The sequence below is a fragment of the Gekko japonicus genome, unplaced genomic scaffold, assembly GCF_001447785.1.
Source record: "Gekko japonicus isolate JY-2015 unplaced genomic scaffold, Gekko_japonicus_V1.1 scaffold715, whole genome shotgun sequence".
NCBI classification, from domain to species: Eukaryota; Metazoa; Chordata; class Lepidosauria; order Squamata; family Gekkonidae; genus Gekko; species Gekko japonicus.
Genome location: NW_015160856.1, coordinates 481,396 through 500,630, shown reverse-complemented (window position 1 = coordinate 500,630; position 19,235 = coordinate 481,396).

The following is a 19,235-nucleotide window of genomic DNA, read 5'->3' as shown; positions in this document are numbered from 1 at the left end:
TTCTCTTACTGAGTTGTAGTACTGCTGCCTCCACTGTCAGGCAGCAGCTCTTCTGTTTTTTGGGGGGGTTCCTCTCTTTTCCTCAATTTTGAGATTTTTCTGCAAGCTTGTAGGGGTTTCCCAAATTTTGGAGAAAAGACTCCCTTGTCTCAACACGGTTCCAATCTGTGGATGTAAGTTTCTGCAGATGGGGTCACACTGAGAATTTTATAGATGCAGGCAGATACCATAAACATTAAAACCAACAACAATGGATTCAAGGAATTAGCACAACAGCCCCATTTATTGGACGCAAAAACAAACTGACAGCCAATGTACGTGTTCCAAGATCACACTAATAGAACTGAATATAGCTCTACATAGCAACTGGGCAGCTGCATTCTGTACAAACTGAAGTTTCCAAACAATCTTCGAAGGCAGCTCCACAGAACACAATAGAGTAATGTAGCTTTGAGTTCTATTTAGTTTCAAACCAATGTGTTTAAATAGTAAAACAAACAATGAATATTAACCAGGAACTATATATTACAAAATAAAAAATTAAGTTTAGATCAATTATTTTGGAGTATTTTTTGTCTTGGACTTTTAAAATTAATCTATCCCACTGATAAATGAATCCATTTCCCTGTTAACTTGCAAGTAGTTCACACACACACACACACACACAGACAATCTCACAGCCTCACCTTCTTCTGGAATTTTTCTCATCCTGTTCTTGTTTCCCATTATTCAACCCTTACTTGAACTGTTTTCCCATGTCTTGTCTTGTCTGCCCCATGCTGTAAGCTCTCTGTGGTGGGGAACATGTCCCACCTCTATTTTGCAAGTGTTCTCTGTTACAGAAATCATTAAATAATGATCAGAAATATTTAAAACAGATACTGATTCATCAAATACCAAACAATATCACATATCTAAGAACAAAGGAGAATTTGATATCTACAATATTACAAGCCCTATGAAATTCATGGCTGCAGGATATTATTAAAGCAAACAGATTTTAAAGGCTTAGTGATAAAAGAAGATAGTCTACTAGCTTGAAAAAATACTGATAACCTTTGTGGCCTTAAGGATGTGCAATAGTTTGGGCAACAGTCAGGACTACCAATACCTTAGAACCTTTTACATTGAGCATCTCTTAGTAATGCATATTTTGATCTGAGAATCACAGGTTCAAACCTTGCATAACTCTCCCCAGTCTTCATTTTATAGAATGGGAGTTGCCCCCGAATGAGGGGCCATGACCAGGGCATCAATTAAGGGTACCTTCAGGTCCTCCATTGTTTCCTCGGGCAAGGAGTAAAGGCGCTTTGCTATAGCTAACAGGGAGGTTCCACCTCCTGGGTTAGCCCACTCTTCCCTAATCACATCATCAAAGTAGTCCGGAAAGGGAGAGAAAGTCTGGACCTTAACAGGGTTTTTTTAAAACTCCTAGGATCTAGCTTAGTTGAAGCTGACGACCATGTTAACAGGTTTTTTAAAACCCCTAGGATCTACCTTCGTTGAAGCTGATGACCATGTATTTTCAGGCACTTCTATCTGGTAATTTAAAGTGCAAATGACCTTTGACAAAAGCTGTTGGAAATGCTCCATCTGGAACAGGCAAGAGGAGGCCAGTTTCACTTCTGTCTCATCCCCGGACCATTCCCCTTCCTCTTTCTCTGCGTTGGTCAGGGATGTTGGTCAGGGTGGAGGCTACTTCCGCACCTTCAGAACTGATGCTATTCAGGTGTTCTCTGGTTAGTGTGGTGCCTAGCTCTGGCCATCTGAGTACATTGGCCTGATCACACACCCATTCCATAACACCTGAGGTCCCATGTGGAGGAGGTGTCCATGGACTCCTAGGCCTTTTTGCTGGGGACCTTGAGCCCGAAGAGGATTGGGACGTTGAGGAGTGATGGCGTCCCCTACGTTTAGATCCCCTGGAGAAATATCTCCCTCTGTGCTCCTGGGATCCCAGCTGTGCTGTGAAAGGAGCTGCCGAGGCCCCCCTTGGTTTGCAAGAGCGTGGGGCCATTGCACTGGCAGCCAAGATCCCCCCATGAATGGCCACAGCCAAGGAGAGCCTCCAGGAAACCCGGGAGGAAAAAGGTAGCCAGGCACCGCACCATTTTGAAGTTGCGGTGCCTGAGGGACTTGTGGCTGCTGCTGAATGGGCTGCGACTGCAGCTGGATGAGCTGGGAAGCCTGAGACTGCTTAGTTTGGATGGGAAGCTGCAACTGCTGCGGGGTGGGCAGGGGAGCCTGCGGTTGCTGTGGCTGGATGGGCTGGGGAAATGGCTGGGAACCTGGTGCCATTCCCCGCGGTCCTAGTGCCCCCGCGGTTCCCCAGTGCCCCAAATTCTGTCCCTGTGCCAGTCCCGGAACCAAGCTCTGGTCCGGGGATGGCAGCGGCACGGTTCTATGGGAACTAGTCCCCGTTGGGACACACACACCCCGCCGTAATGGGCTCACCTGATGGGCATGCCGGCCCTAGCATTTTCTCGCGTAGCTTCTTCGCTGCGCCGTCTGCCGCTGCCAGTGTCCTCTTCTTGGCACGAGGAGTAGGGAGGGGGCCCTTGGACTTAGAGCGGCCCAGCCCTATGGCACTGACTGCAACCCCCGGGGCGCTATCTTGGAACACATGCATTAGGGGGAGCGGGGCCCAGCCGGCACAATGCGATTGTCCGGCCCTGCGCCCATGGAGCTTCCTTCCGTTTGCTGCAGTGGCGTGATTCCAGCCACTGGTCTTCTTGAAGCCCAACTCCCGAAGCCTCAGAAGCGTTGGTCTGCAGCTCCACTGGTTCTGTTGCTGCGGCCATCTCCCCTCTCTCCGAAGCCCCGGAAGGTGGGGGAGGCCGTTTCTTCTTTTTTCCATCTTGCACCATCTGTGAATCCCCTTTAGGTCTTCTCCTTGAAAGGGCTTCTTGTATTTGATTTTTAATTGTTTTTTGAATTTTGTAATTCGTCTGGCTTGGAGTAGGAGCTCCAGGTGTCCTACCGAGCACAGGGCTATGCAGGAACTGGAGAGGTCAGCCTGGGCCACTCCAATAGGAGCCATGCAACAAAAGAAATTTGCATAGCCTATCCGAGCGAGCAGAGTCGTGACCTAACCAGTTCCTGGATGACTTCCCCCTATTGAAGGAGGAGTTGTTGTAGCACCCTATACTGCAGGCCTGTTGTGCACATCACTGAAGCAAAGATTATTTAATACTTGGCACAGTTATAAGTGATATAAACATGCTAATGTTTACAAAATATAATGTAATATAGTGCCATGTATTCAATCATCCATGAACAGAAGGCCTATGAAGTTTTCCAGTGTTCTTCTCCATTCATACATTCTGATATCTGGAAAGATAATTCCTTGGGGTCATAGTAGCAATAAGTTCATGATGCTACAGGGAACACGGCAGGAAAGAGATGAAACCACCCCCTCCTTTCTCTTCGTTCCACTGTTAAAAAGGGGGCAGTTTCACACATACACCTTTATCACTCTAGCCCACACACACACACACTTGCATGACTGTACCTTTGCACAAGTACCCCAGGAATGATGTCTCCAGGGGGGCTGCTAAAAACAGTGTTCCATGCACTGATGTAGGTTACAGGCCAACAGTTTACGTTCATAACAGAATTAACTAGGTTTCTCTCTCCCCATCCATGGCTTACTCACAGGGGTCCAAATTCACAATAATCCTTTAAAGCCCACTTTGTTTAAATAATTCTGCATGGGGAAGGGGGCCAATCAGAGGATACTGCATCTCAGAGCATGTTGTTGGTTCTTGCCATTTACAATGTAGTCATCAGTTAATTGTGAAGACATTAAAATCTGATTAATGCTTTAATCAGCTCCGCACTGATAATTGACTAAAGTGTGCAACCCTGTTAAAGAAGCTTTACTAATTCTTGAATCCTGCCTAAGATTTAAGAAGCTCAGAGCTCTGAACAAAAGTTTACTCTTGGCAACTCTCAGGGTAAATGGTGCCACTGTACACCTCACCTTACTGCAGAAGGACAGAAGACCGAAATAAGATGGAAGAGGAGAGGAGGGGACATTGGGATATGTGCAGTACTTTCTCCAAGACCAATGAGTACAGGATAACATCCCCATTCATGCACTGTTCAAGACCAATATCTTCATTCCCTCATAAATACTGTTATCAATTCCAATGTATCAGGAAGATAATTCGGTGCACAAATTCCAGGTGGCTTAGATTGATAAATGCCCTTCATTCATACATGCACAGCATTAGAGCCTAGAGCTTTGTAATGCTGATGATCATTCAGAAGGTTAGGCACTTTAATGCTTGTATAAAATGTTTTGTTTCACACTTTTTTGTAACAACAGCAGGAAGCCATAAGAGTGAACTTATACTAGATGTGGGTCTGTTAACCTTATCGTTCTGGATTGGGGAGGGGGGGCAACTTATACCTACTAAACAATTAAAACAAATCACTCCTTTGTAGACTACCTGTAGTAAGTTACCCACTGAGTCCTTCAAGTGGGTGGAGCCCACATAACAAGATAACTGAACTTTGCATGTTTGCATATAAACTGAAATAAGAGAGCTTGAAACCACCTACTTCCTGAAGCTTTGCTCATAAATAACTTTTGGTCTTGCAAAACAACCTTCCTTTAAAAATCAGGTAGGAGGTTGCAGTTGCTCCAGCAGAGGTAAGTTTTCAATTTAATAGCCACTCCACCCTGCATGTTCTCTGCAAGAAAACATTTAAGCTGAACTAGAACAACAATAGGCTTATTTCACATCAACCACAGCATTAATCTAAGTCCAAGGTGAAGGAAAAGATTTACTCTGAAGATATCAGCCTCTTTCCACAAGAATGTTAACTATACAACCACCAAAGCTCACACTACAGTTTCTAAAAGCTCCAGTGCTAAAAGGAAAAATACAAAATGCAGATACAAATACCAAACAGTACACTATAACTTAGTTTATGTAAGAATTAGGTATAATCCCATTTGAAACGGTGTTTCATCATGTGCTGTATATTTAGGCATTAATATTGCAGACTATGCGACTGAACAACAAAAAATTAAGGGAATGCATTTGACACTGACTACAAAGTATGTTAAAGTAATCACCAATGAGTGTGGGGAGAGTCATAACTACATCTTGTCTAATTTTAATAGGATTGTATAATTAAGTAAAAATAAAAGATAATGAAAGACATAAATTTTACCTTTGCTCATTCTCCATATGTCTGAATGGTTTAAGTTTTTCCCTTTTCTTCTATCTATGTGCATTCAAATGAATGATCATTAATGAAAAATAACTACATAATTTTTAATACTGTAGACTGTATTTTTATTACATAATTATTGGCTCGATCACAGCGTGAAGAATATCTTCCACAGAGACAAGTAACATATCTGCTGGAAATATTTTATGAGAAGAGGGCTAAAAATGTCTGTCAAATATCCTACTGTGGGTGATTTATTGATAGTACTGACCTTTTGGATTCATCAAGACTGCCTCCAGTTCTTATCGCCCCTGCAGTGGAAGCTGCTGAATAGATATCGGTAAAAGCAGCAGCAGTTCCTCCAGTCCCTCCTCCCTACATGCTGCACACACAGAGACACTGCAGAAGCAGCTGGCTACAGGCAGTAAGAGGAGGCAAGAAATGCACAAAAAGCAAAAGAAAAGGGCTAAGAAACAAAGTTGATCCTCCCCCACTCCCTCCCCGCCCCCACTAATGATACGGTAGACAGACTGCTTTCCACCTCTGGCAGACTGAAAAATGTCAGCAATGAGCAGAACCTCCTCAAACATTTGTGGTGAAAATCCTCAACGAAAAGCATAAAAAAAGAGCTTGCAACACCAGGTTCCCAGTCTTTCTTCATTCAGTGATTCACATTTTCTCCAGGCTGCTAAAGGCATTTCAGTTGTAACCCTTTCCAGACTGAAATATGGGGGATGATGGAATTTATTTCCTTCACTGTAAAATGACACAGTGTAGCACATATCCAGGTATAGATATATACACGCATATATATTTATTATCCACAAGGTGTGGATCTTATTTGGTGGATACATTGTCTTTTAACAGCTTTGCAGACGAAATCTAGTATATAAAAAAAATTAGAACTGAATCTGCACAAATGTGAAACCTAACCTTGAGCAGGTCACTTAATCTCTTTGAAATTCAGCTCTTGCTGTTTTATGCAGGTTGTACCTGCATTGGAAAGACTATTAATATTTATGATGCACTTTGATACCTTTGTATTTATGGCACTTTCTGAATTTGCTGTGGTGTATAAACTAGTTCGCTAGCTTTAACTTATGAATCAACATAGGCCACAGAAGGTGGGGGTCTTGAAGACAACAAACAGCCCAGAGACTGTTAAATTACATAAATGTAGGTGTCTAATTGAAGACCAAAGCCAGATTCACTCTTCCAAGTTGAGAAATACACAGCCTGGAGTTCAGCTGTTTTGTATTTTAAACTGGGTAGTATGGATCGATGCTGCTGCCACAGAGTGGCAAAGGAATTAGAAGAGGAAATTTTCCACATTTCTGCCACACATGGAGTAGGAACTGTAGCCCGTTCAGAGTATCATAGCACTACGAAACATCTAGGTGCATGGGGAGGGGAGAAATGGATGTACAATTAGAAACTAACCATGTTCAGAAGAGGTGAATATGTGATTATGTTTTCCAGGATGGAATTTTGTTAATATTTTGTGCATGTTGCAACAGGGAGCCTTATGGCACCTTAGAAATTGGGGTATCACCTTTCGTACATGAGAGTAGGCCATGACAAATTTTTGGTTGAGGAGCCAGCCCCAAAAAATTTAGGAGCCAGTCTCAGTTTTCGGCCTTCAGTGTATTGTATTTTAATGACCACATTTCTAATTATTGCTACCAAAAAACCTAATCCTCACCTCTCTTCACATCTTATAATTTTGAAGCTATGATGAAAGTGTTGTTGTTTATAAAATATAAGGATGACCATGGTTGTCATCACCAAATGAAAACACAACCTCTAATTCTAACCTAACTTTCCCCCCTAATTTCATAAAATTTCTTTATGCACATTTATTTTACTCTTATGCAACAGAACATATTCTGATGCAAAATAAATGTCCTTCGTCCTTTCACCTAAGATTGCTGGGACATGCTACAATAGAATTAGCCTAAAATCATAGGTGCTCTGATTAGGGCTGCCAAGTCCCCCCGGGGGCCGGGAAAACCCCGCCCCCAGAGGCCCGTTCCTTGCCGCCGGCAGATCGGGCCCCGAGGGGAACCCCACCCCGACGTGCGCGTCACCAGGAAGTGACGTTAGGACGCCAAGCACGCTGGGGGCAGGGCCACGACCATCGGAGGGAAAACCACAAGAGTTTTCCCTCCAATGGTTGTGGCCCCGCCCCCAGCGTGCCCGGCGTCCTAACGTCACTTCCGGGTGATGTGTGTGTGGCACGTGCGTTCCAGTCGCCGCCCGAGAGTCCCCCGCTGCAGCGACTGCAATTACTTAGCAACCCTAGCTCTGATAAAAAGTGCCAAGGTGACCTGCCACTCTGGATTTACGAAGCCCCCTGTATGGAGGGCCACCTAGACTATAAAAGTCAGGGTCCAAGGGCCAGGTGAGCATCACCATTTGGTTATATGGAATGAGTATAGTTCAGCTAGTTAGGTATAAACTCAAAGAAACACTGCATTAAGCAATCATTAACATGTTCATTGTGTAATATCACTAAAATAGATCGACATTTTAAAAAAATATTAAACTGCCATGATAGACATGTGCCCATTCGACCCATGTCCTTATAGAATGAGGTGAATGGAGGTCTATGCTTGTGAAAACAATGTGATGCCTGTGATAGGATATATCTAGCCCAGACAGCACTGGAGTAATATCCCAGAAGAAACAAGCCATTTGTTGTGAGGACACAGCCTTATGCAAATTTATTCACGGGCAGTTGGTTTCAATGGTACTTACCAATTACATTGCAGATGTGTGTGTCAGCATCTTCTAGATTGTTTGCAAACCTTCAGAGGAATACAAGTATTATCTACAATATACACTGATAGCTGGAAGTTAAAATATTTTGACCCTACCAAGCACTGAATTAATCTCATCACATACACAAGCTGAATCATGTTAAAATTCTCAAATGTCATGTTACACAATCTAGACCATCACTCTCTGGTATAGAGCTGGAACCATTTGTTTCAGTTTTTCAGTACATTATGCAACAGAAGGATATACCTTAAGCTGCAATTATTGCTATCATCTATAATATGCATAGGGATTCAAACCAGTTAGGAAAACCTGCGTGCCAATGCCAGCCAAATGCCCAGTAGTGTTTTAAGGGTAGCTAACATTTGCAAAAAGACAAGACACACTCACTTGGCAGGAGTATGCAAAGCATCTACCAGTGAATCAGCACATCATGTATTCATGGTCTGTCATAATTGATTCAGAGATCAAACTGTATGGTGCATATATGGATGCCTAGATAGTCAAAGTGAGCTGCAAAATACATGGGAAGAAATTATAACTTGCAATAAAAGCCGACCTAATTGCCCTGACCTGGATAGCCCAGGCAAGCCTGACCTCGTCGGGTCTTGGAAGCTAGGCAGGGTCAACTCTGTCAAGTACTTGAAAGGAAGACCTCCTTGAAATACCAGAGGCGGGGGCAGGCTTCATTCAGCCACCTCTCTGAATATCCTCCAGGTCCCCAGTAGGGGTCAGTCACCAAAGTTCGCCATGACTTCCAGGTGAACACACATACACATACAAAATACAGTATCACCAAAAGGGGGGGGGCAATCTATTGTACTTTGTTGTTGTTGTTCAGTCGCACAGTCGAGTCCGACTCTTCGCGACCCCATGGACCAGCTCCCGCCAGGCCTTCCTGTCTTCCGCCGTCCTCTCAAGTTGGCTCAATTTCATGTTCGTTGCATCGATGACACTGTCTAACCATCTCATCCTTTGCCGTCCCCGTCTTCTTTGACCTTCAATCTTTCCCAGCATCAGGGTCTTCTCCAGTGAGTGCTCCCTTCTCATTTGGTGGCCAAAGTATTTGAGCTTCAGCTTCAGTATCTGGCCTTCCAGGGAACAGTCAGGGTTGATTTCTTTTAGGATTGACTGATTTGATCTTCTTGCAGTCCAAGGGACTCTCAAGAGTCTTCTCCAGCACCATAGTTCAAAAGAATCTATTCTTCGGCACTCGGCCTTCCTTACAGTCCAACTCTCGCAGCCATACATGACTACTGGGAATACCATTGCTTTGACAATGCGGACTTTTGTTGGCAGGGTGATGTCTCTACTTTTTATCATGCTGTTTAGGTTATTGTACTAGGCGATGTAATACTATCACTGTGGATTTCTATGCAGATGCATTCAGGTGGGTAGCCATGTTGGTGTGAAGCAACAGAACAAAGTTTGAGTTCAGTGGCACCTTTAAGACCAACAAAGTTTTATTCAAGGTATAAGCTTTTGTGTGCAAGCACATTTCTTCAGAAGAAGTGTGCTTGCACATGAAAACTTATACCACGAATAAAACTTTGTTGGTCTTAAAGGTGCCACTGGACTCAAACATTGTTCTATGGATTTCTAGACATTCTCAGGAGCCATTTCTGGGAATTTCCCAAAGGAACGTCCTCTCTTTTCATTTTGAGGAAACATTTGGAGAAGCCTCAAAGTAGGTCAGGATTAATTCTGCTTCTTAAATCCAAACAACTAACAAATTGATGGCAGATGAAGAAAGCAAGCTTTGAATGTTTATACTTGCTCAGAAACAGATAACTGTAGCAATTAGAGGAACCAAAAAGTCAAACTTATTTTACATACATAAAATACCTCCACTGCACTAAGTATTTAGCAGGATCTTTCCAGGAAATACCGTAGCAGTCTCACCACTCAAATGCTCTATCATTTATAGATAGATTCAAGAGCAATAAACTGCAATGTACTCTCTATGTCAAGCAACAGCATGCAGAAACACATACCTAGCCAAGCGTGTGTGTACACAGACTCATTTCAAATCAGGGACACTCAGGGGAGGAAAAGGGGGGTTAATACATCATTTCCTGCTTATTTTCAATAATTGAAATCAGGCTTCCCATGCTGCTATAATTTCAAGAGACACATCTCTTTTTCCTTTAACATGCTGACATCATCATGGGGGTGCCAATTTCTGCATGGGGATCTTGTAGGAACAATGTCTTGTTTTAACTAGCTCTTACAACTTGCTTTTAACTATACCCAATGGCATTGCCAAGCCTTGAAAAACTGGCTTCTTTGACTGCTTGGCTTGTTTTGAAGATGAATGCAAACCAGAAGGAGGCAAACCTGCATTTCTAAGACATTCTGTCCTTTTATAGCAAATGAGTACCTTCACTGAAAAATCTAGTGAGTTATTTAACTGTGCCATGGTTATGGGTAATGACTTGATCAAATAAATATTGGATGCATCTGGTTGAATAGGGCAGCTAAAGTTTACCAGCAGTTTTAAAATGTTACTTCATGGATACTACATAAGAGATTTATTGAGGGTACAAGATCCCTGCGTGCATATACACATTTGCATTTTTTTTTTTTTTTGAAATAGCAGTATATGAATGGTTAGTTTAAGAGAAGGGCCACTAATGAAGGCATTGTCAAAATGTGGTTGGTCTCCTGTTTTATTCTACTTTAAGGAGTGTTTTACACATCATATGCACTTTGTGATACTGTTGTCTATTAACATTTATTTTATTGCTTTCTAAAGAGTAGATTTAAACACTTTTTCCCCCCTCAACTTTTTTGGCTTTTTTAATGTTTGAGTGGGTTACAGATTTATTCTCCCCTCTTCCCTTTGATTTTTATGATGTTTGTTTTTGTCTTTACTTTTACCAGGGTCTAAGCTTAACAGCGCCCTGAGCTGGATAGCCCAGGCTAGCCTGATCTCCTCAGATCTTGAAAGCTAAGCAGGGTCAGCCCTGGTCAGTATTTGAATGGGAGAACATCCATCAAGTACCTGATGGCAAAAAAAAGCTTAACAGTCATAAATTTGGTTTAAGACAAGATGCTAATACAGATGTAAAAGGTAAAGGTAAAGGTAAAGGTTCCCTTGCTCGAAAACCAGTCGAGTCCGACTCTAGGGTTGCAGTGCTCATCTCCGTTTCAAAGCCGAAGAGCCAGCGCTGTCCGAAGACGTTTCCATGGTCATGTGGCTGGCATGACTAAACACCAAGGCGCACGGAACGCTGTTACCTTCCCACCGAAGTGGTACCTATTTATCTACTTGCAATTTCTTGCTTTCGAACTGCTAGGTTGGCAGGAGCTGGAACTAGAGATACAGATGTAGATTTGATCAAAGTCATAACTTTCTCCAGATGATATATGCTGCTTAAACAGGACATAATAGGTCTCTCAGTGAAATCTGGCATTCTTCTCCCCCACCCTCCGCCAAGGGTTTTGCAGAACCTGCGTTTCATCATTGCCTGTATTTCATTTGGATGAAAAATAATCAAATGCGTCTTTTGTATTTGTGGTACCCACCAAGATAAAGTAATGATGCATGGCAGTACCCACTGTACAATTATTTGTAGTCTTCTACCTCAGGGAATGTTCTAGAATAGTATGGCTCATTTTCACAGTGGCTGCTAAAAGGTAGCTATCATCTGATTCTCCATCTAATGATTTATTATGAAATGCATTTATTAATCTCCCCGGCACTGCCAGGTGGTGTTAGTGTTCTGTTATGACTTATGATTGAATACAGTGACTACTTGACTCCATATTAAAAACAGTTGCTGCTTTTTGAACAAAAGCATTAATCATTCTTCAGGTTGTAGGCCTCCTAGCTTCAGGCACTTTCTCCTCTCCCATCACCACCCCTCTCTGAAGGTTCATGGGATTTAGTGCATCCTTTTCAACCATCTTCTATTCCCCAATGAGTGTCATAGGGCTCTGTTTCTCTTACTTGACAAGATACATATTTCTTTCCTTTCACTTTATCTTTGTATATTTTCTTCAGAGCAAAACCAAAAATCATTATTCACTCAGAAATGCAGTTGATCCATTAAAGCCTCAATCTTATACACACTTGGAAGTTTATTTTTCAAGATATGTACTAGATGAGTGAGAACAAGTGCAACAACCCAGTGTTACAATCACTCTATTCGTACAATTTGAATGGTTAAAGAGAATGGGGTAGGGCATGGATTTTGCTCACCCTTTCAGTGTATAATGAGGATTTCTTTCTTTTATTTATTATTTAAAACATTTGTTAGCCAGCTTTCTCCTTTACAGAACTCAAGGCAGCTTATAATATAAATAAATGATGAAAAACACAATAAAAGCAACAATTATAAAACCCATAGAAGTTACAGTTTAAATTCTAAACCATTTTACAGACTGAGCTACAGGACACATGAAACGGCCTTATACTGAACCAGTCCCTTGATACATCAAAGTCAGTATTGTCTATTCAGACTAGCAGCAGCTCTCCAATGTGTCAGGCAGAGGTCTTTCACATCACCTACTTCAAGATCTTTTAACTAGAGATAGCAGGGATTGAACCTGGGACCTCCTGCATGCCGAGCAGATACTCTACCACTGAGCCACAGCCTCAGTGGTAGAGTATCTGCTTGGCATGCAGGAGTGATTTATAGAATCATTGAGTATAAGGTGGTCAAGTTTCCCCACCCCACTGCTCAGAATGCACAGGATTATTTTATGCTGTAGTTTAACATCCTTTAATCATTGTGACACATATATACACTTTTTGTCATTATTCAGTACATGAATCCTGATCAGTGTTTGTTACTGTGTAACTAGTAATAAGCATGGAAGTTGGCATGGCCATCAGTTCCTATGATACAAAGTGCATGGTGGGTAATAACCAAGGATGTATGATGGTATGCAATGTGCAGGCTTTTAAGATCTGTCCTGAAGCAGACAGACTGCTTAATATTGTACAGTATATGTCAAGAATGGAGAGAGTGCTGGCAGGAAATTTTACATTACCTACAGAATTCTTGGAGCTGGCCCTGCAGAAGCATTCTCAGTATCTGCTACCTGGGTTTCTTTCTCCAGACTTTATGAAAGAGCCAAAGCATTTTTCAGAAATAATATGAGTGGTACAAGTATTTCAAAGTGATAGAAAGGTGCCTCTTTCGGTGGAAAGATAACACATTTTTATGCAGCTTTTTTTAAATGTGTCCTTGAGAACTGGGAATTCAGGTGGACTAAAAATTCAAAGCGTACTAGAAGTTGCAGCATGGTGGCCATGGAAAGATGTTTACTTATGTATTTTTAATGCACTCAGCATCAGTGAATTAGGATGCCAAGAATAAAAAGAATTTTAAAAGCAATAAAAATACCATGCTTAAAGAGAGTAAGCAAAGCACTTGAGGACTGCAAGTGTAAGACACATCAATTATTTATCTTCCATGAGCCTTAATCTTAAAAGTAATATGGTTATATGAGAACTCTCTACAAAACTATGTGATGTTCTGTTTAGGCCCTTAACATTTTTAAATAATTTTTTTGACACCAAGAGTCATTACGGGTGCAATCCTGCTCCAGTAAAAACAATCTGAGCCCTGCCACAGACTTCAGTGGGAAGTAGACAGCAATTTCAATTTAACAATAAAAATCCTGGCACAGATTTTAACTACACCAAGTTACAGTTACACAGCAATGTTTTGGGGTTTTTTACATGACTACTTTTGTACAGTATTTTATGAGAAAGGCAGCAACAAAATGGACATCTGAATGTAGGCATCTTAAACTGAGGTTTGTTTCCTTCCAAGCACTCAGCATTCTTAACCAAGATTTAGCCCCCATTAGAAATCACAGTTGTGTCACAGGGATTACACATGTAAGATTCCCACCCACATATACCTCTCTTGATCCCTTACTTGGGATCCCAAATCTGTGTAAACAACGATGATGTATCTAGGTGATATTCAGGAGGAATTAAGGGGAGGGGCCTTCTAATTAACAGAACTGATCTTTTTGGGTATGACAGTAGGCCGAAAAGGCAAAAAGTCAAATTTAAAAATGAAAGTCCAAAAATCACAAGGCAATTTAGACAATATTGAAATTGACATGCAGAGCCATTGAACAATTCCTAATGAAAGCAGCCGCATTACCTGGGTGTGCCACCCATAATTTGTCCACATGGAACCCACTTGTGCATGCACAGTTTTACTGCACTTTATGCCTGTCACAACTCTTTGAATTGATCCAAAACAGCATCTGCCTACATCTGTGGCTTCAAAGCCTACAGGTACATAGAAGTTCTGGGGTGACAGCTGTTGACAACAAAACAAACCTCATCTTATTAAGACACCCACATTCCGATACCACAAAAAAACCTGAAGTTAGTAAGGATTTCAGACTTCAGTCTCAGCGGGGGGGGGGGGGGCTTTTGAAGGGAACATGCAAGGCGAGCAACAAAATCAGGAACAAACTCCAGCATGCTTATGAGATCTGAATGCAGCCTAAGCAGTGGTTCAAATGTCACCATCAAAACATTAAGAGATACAAACTACTAGACCAAATTCAAATGGGACCAGAGCCACCACTTCCATTTTTTCCATTATTGCAGTGCTATATCCTTCCCCCGAACTAAACTCCAGTATTTACCGCTGATCTAGTTTTTCCCAAGAAATGAACAGCTCTAAAAAATTACACTGTTATGCAACTACTCTGGGAAGTTAAGGATCACTTTCAATAGAGTTCTGCAAAATCCCTGGATCCAACTCAAAATAAACAAAAGCATCTAGGGAAACAGGTGCAAAGGTGCAATGGAGCACACAGAGAAAGAAAGATAATTAAATAAAAGGTTCTAATAATGAAGAACGGATGGAATAACGGCCAGATAGGAAGAAAACAAGAGATTTTGTCCAAACCAAGTGCACACAAATACACAGTTCTTTCATCAGATACAAGATTCTCTACAAAAGTAATCCCAGAGATTAGGGAAACATTGCTTGCAGGCATATCAGTAAAAAAACTGACCCTCAAATCACTTTGGAAGAGGACTATGTATATGAAAATATAAAAAGCTATATGCAAGCCTTCATGGATTTACAGCCCAGTCTCTAAGACGACATAGAAAATACAAGACTTAACTAGATGGAAGCAATGGCTGCAAAATGGTCTGGTATGCTGCTTTAGTCCTGCATGCTCATTTAAATGTCCCCCTGTGTCCAATGGGGCTTTTATGTGTGTACAGAACTGACATGTTTATATGTCACAATGAACCTGAGCATGGCTTGTTTGTCATTCTCAGGTGCTCCCTGCCTTCTGTCCTTGTGCATAGCATGACTGAACAGTTTCAAACAGGAAGCTTTTAATCAAATTCCAATTTCCCAAGAAGTCCAACTATAGGCACCTGGGCCAACTGAAGTTTGTCTCTATCCCACAAACTGAGATTCAAAACTGGCATTAAATAACTGTTTGGAAAATACAATTTGTCCAGACATCTGCATTCAGATATCACTGCAAATTGGAGTTTGTCAGACAGCTTACCAAACTGTACTGCTTTCATGTATACACCTCACAAGAGGGGAAAGGGAAGAGAAGGCCTAGGACAGCAAGCATATCCATGCATGTCATAAACAGAGGTTTGTTGTGACATTTCAATGAAGCCCTTATGTGCTACATTTCTACAGGGACTAGGCATCTGGATTCCAGGTTTCTTGGAAGTCACACCTTCTAGCTTAGGTGTAATTAAACTTAAGAAGAGTACAACAGTCACCATTCCTTAGCAGCAAAAGGAAACATTGTCCCTGTTCCAACAGCAACTTTTTTATTTTTTATAGATTCCACTAATGAGCTGTAGCACCAGAAAGTGGTTAAAAGCTTAAGCCTTGATGAAAATTTTGTTCAGAGTATATTGGTGGCTTATCTCTTAATCTTCGGTTTTAATTCTAAACGTTTAATAAGTGTCATTTTAAATACTTACTTAGGGATCACTGCTGTTTATAGATGGACTGTGATGGGGGGTGCTGTTTTGTTTTCTTGCATACTACCTCCTGGGGCCTGATAATGTCAATAAGGAGATACAGAAAAGATTTAAAAAACAATGTCTCCAGCGACAAAACATTTAATGTAACTTCATCCAGTCTTCTGGCATTCTGTCTTTCCCAGATGTCCATGGCTTAGCTTACAGAAGAATGATTCAAGCTACTACGTACTCATTGCAATTGATGATTACTAAGAAATTGTAAGTTCCATTTTTTAATTATTTTAGTGGAACCCTTTGACTGTGTTTAGGCCTCAAGTCAGACACTGAAGTGAAAACAGAGGGAATGGCTATGCAAGCATAAGAGAGCAGTATTTTAAAATCCCTTTTCAAGCCTGAATATGCATATTCTGGTTCTCCCATCCTGTAGCACAAGGAAAAAGATACCTTGAGCATGACTCACAACGAAAGGCTTGTATTATCAGACATGTCAGCAATTAATCACTTTTTCATAAGTTATTTATTGCCTGTACACTGTTTATGTTAAATTATACTGATGATGAACAGCCCCATTTAAAAAAAAAGAAAAGGGCAATGGGGAATGCAGAAAATCAGACCAGGACTATTAAGGAGTCCAGGTAATTCCAAACACCAACAATAAGCAGGATAAATTAGAACCCAATTTTTGCAAACTTGCACAGCAAACCGGACCGGTACCTATAAGGCATCTATGCATCTACAACCAAGCCAATCATACAAAAAAAGAGCTCAAAGAGCTGGAAAATGTCTAAGAATGAGAGATGAAAGCTTTAACTGCCTTATGCAATAATAATCAATCAACTTAAAGCACTGGCACCCCCCTATTCCTGAATAAGTCTTGCCTGAAATTAACAGGATCTACATAGGAGTGTGATAGCATGGATGGGGTGGGGGAAGTCTGGATGGTGGCACACTGTTATAGGCACACTGATTTATCTTTGTGACTATTTTGGTTGTGATAGGTTCTATAAATGGACATCAAAACAAAACATTCAATATGATCATTCTTTCAAACAATACACAATAAAGAATTTATGATTTAATAAACCCTTTTTCTACATTAAATATCTCAAAAAGGTGCATATGTTGAAAATTTTACTATATGCTAGTTAATTTATTTTTGAGGCAGATGACTAGGGTTGACACCCCAATAAAATATATTCTAGTCCAAACAGTAAATCTCTGAAATAAGTACAAACAAAAATCATGTGCACACAGGCTTCAAATTGTTCCTGAGATTAAAAAATTGTTGCACATCTTAGGCTGGCATACTAATTTCACTTTTGCTTCATGCACCCACCACAAGGCAGTCAGAGAAAGGAGACAGATTTTGTGACATTCTGCTATTAACATGCTATTCCTGCATATGTGGAAGCTATGTGGAAGTTGACACTAGTGAGATGATTAATTTCACTATTTGCATACTTTGCTTTCTTTCATATAAAATAGTCTGAACTGCTTGCCTTTCACTGCAAACATGTGTGCGTGCATGTGTGCCCATTCAGCCTTCAAGTGCCCACAGCACCCTCCTGCTTCTTTCAAGCTCTGCCAATGTCATTGCCCTCTGCCCTTTTAGGAGGTAAATGCTGCCATTCATGTTTGCATGCTATCTTCCTTCACAGAGGGAACAAAACCAGCATAAGCTTAAATACCACTGCCAAATATAAAATGTCTTAACTTGACAATTATGAAGTATAAATAAAAATCCAGCTTTACTTCAGCTCTAAAAGAAAAATGACTAAAAACCACAAAGGAACTACTCAAAGGGGAGCCTTCTCCAGGTTCACTTCCACCACCCAACTTTTCCATGCTAGGTACTTAAATGGCAGGAGAACCACGGTAACCAAATGCAATTGTTAACTATCTTCCTCCCAAATAAAACCACAAGAGGTCTGGCCAGTGTGACCCAAAACAACAGGCTTACTTTTGGTTTTGTTGAAGCTTTCACCTTTTAGAGAGGAGGGACCTAAGACACATTGAGAGAAGGAACAGCCCTCCCAGCTGACCTTCAATATCACCCTCTGATTCCCCCATTTTGTCTTCCGCCACTATTCGAGTTTGGGGTATTCTCCTGCCTCCCTGTCTTCCCATCAAGCCTTCATTTCTTTCTTGCACAGTCACTTGCCTGCCCTTCCCTTTGGCTTCAAATCCTAAAGACGCTTTCCTTGCAATTAGCCCCACTGCGTAACGTGCCTTTTTTCTGAGCAGACCTGCTTAGATTGCTCCCTTCATCCCATTTCTGCTTGCCTGCTCATTTTGCTGCTCTTCCTTCCCCCAATGCACTCTTTTCGCACCATTTTTTTCCCTTCTCTCCATCCACTCTTCCCATGGTCAGATTCTCTCTCCCCCTCCTTCCATCTATTAATCTTTCTAGTCCTGTCCTGCCCAGCACAGTAAATAAGGAATGCAGAAGCAGTCTAAGGTTTGTGAAGGGAGGCAAGTCACAGCCATAAGAACAAAGAGAAGCCAGTGCTGGATCAGGCCAATGGCCCATCCAGTCCAACACTCTGTCACACAGTGGCAAAAAATCCCAGGTGCCATCAGGAGGTCCAGCAGTGGGGCCAGGACACTAGAAGCTCTCCCACTCTCTGCCCCCCCCAGCACCAAGAATACAGAGCCTGCTGTAGTCTATCCCTCTCTTTGCCTACTTGAAGTAGCCACTGACACGTTTTCACAGAGAATCCCAGGTTGCAATAGCAACACAAAATGCTGCCTGAACTCCTCCATTTGCAACAATGCTCAGATGTCACTTTTTTGTAGAGTAATTCCACCCAATTATTCTTAAAAAACATTTTGTTTTGCAAATCTAAGGTTTCCCCTGGGTTTGCAAAAATATACACATTATCCCTGAGTGACCCTCTTTTTCAGATCTTTGACCTGCCCATCACTACTAGAAATATGATGAAAATTATGGAGTAAAAGGTTCAGGCATCAGCCTTTCCTCTTATTCACCTAACTGGGGACAAGTCATCCTGACTGTGAAGACTTATAAAGACACAGCATAACAGAAAGGCCTTTCCATCCTTTGGTATAAGCAGAAAGTGCGATGAAATGAGTCAATGTAAATTCAACGTGCATAACACAGGTAACCTTTTAACAGCCATGTTCTTTTCATGAATGGCTAAAACGGATTCTTTAAATTATTAATTCATAACAACAAAAGATTAATTTTAAAGCCAATTTTCAGAAATAATCTCAGACATTAAGAAAACTTTTGCCCTCGGTTTAATTACAACTGCACAAGAGCCTCTTGTTGCCAATTCCCATTTACAAATTCCAGCTATCC